Raw genomic sequence first — 1280 nt, forward strand, 5'->3', positions numbered from 1 at the left:
CTCTCTCTCTCTCTCTCTCTCTCTCTCTCTCTCTCTCTCTCTCTCCCTCTCTCTCTCTCTCTCCGGCAGGCACGGTCTTTGACGCTCTACACGGTATGTCTGCTCGCGGTAAGGCTGGCTGCCTGTAGGCTCCGGGAGGATCGCGTATCCTTGCGCATCCTCCTCCGTCGCTTCCCCTCTGATCCTGTGATATTCGGCTGTCAGGAATCGGCATTTGTCGACCTAATTGTCTCGAGACGTTTCTGTCTCGAGACATTGTTGTCAGTGGGTCTTCTCGTTGCCTCTCGACGCTCCCGTTTTTTTCTTCTAGGCTCTCGTGACGGCTGCGTTCGCTAAAAGTAAACACAACTGACAGAATACTGTCTACTTGCGATACTGTGTTCTTGCTGCGGAATATACTAAGCGGTACGAGATTCGCGATTATTGAACGAGCGATAATGCGGCATAATGTACTATGAAATAATGAGAGAGTGATTCACCTGATCTTGTGAGGTTGTCGGTTGCAGCTTCCTAGTCCCTCGATGTCCTCCGCTTCCGAATCCTGGTGGCTGGCAAGGGACGCCGTGGGGCACAAAGTTGGGGACGCGCTGACCTTCACATCTGCTCCGCTCGCAAAATTCGCTTCCTATGTTTGTCCTAAGGACGTTCACAAACAAACATCCGACGGTACGCGATAATCGAGAATACTCGCCGAAACCGTTAGCGACGCGATACGCGAAAACTCTCACACAAATCCGGTACGGTTTTCTTGAGACGGGTGCCTCCACGGCTGCCATGTCACAATAAATATACAGGGTGGACCATTTTAATCCATCCAGTCGAATATGTCGAAAACCAAGCACGGGAGAGAAAAATTTTTCAGACAAAAGTTGTTTGGTTTCGAGGGGACCATAAGATGGTACCATTGCTTTGACCTTGAAGAATTATTTGAAAGTCACATGAAAGTCACCTCAATTTTTTTAAACGGCATCCCCTATTTTTTATTACATATTCTTGTAGCTGACCTCGAGAGCTCTCCAAAACATTGTAATGCAATGTTTCTTCATTGAGTACTTTTCGAGTTATAAAGCTCCAAAGTTGCAATATGAAAAAATTCAAAATATCTCGTAAAGTATTCACTTTCCGTCTTATCTTACACGATTCAACTGGTCAAGGCAAGAATTGGACATGATCTAACCGGTCAAGGCAAGATCTGGACATGATCCAACCAGTGAAGGTAATATCTGGACATGATCCAACCGGTCAAGGCAAGATCTGGACATGATCGTACATGATCGGTG

Source organism: Odontomachus brunneus, unplaced genomic scaffold, assembly GCF_010583005.1.
Source record: "Odontomachus brunneus isolate Ranch 3 - 2012 unplaced genomic scaffold, Obru_v1 Obru_scaffold_237, whole genome shotgun sequence".
Lineage (NCBI taxonomy): Eukaryota > Metazoa > Arthropoda > Insecta > Hymenoptera > Formicidae > Odontomachus > Odontomachus brunneus.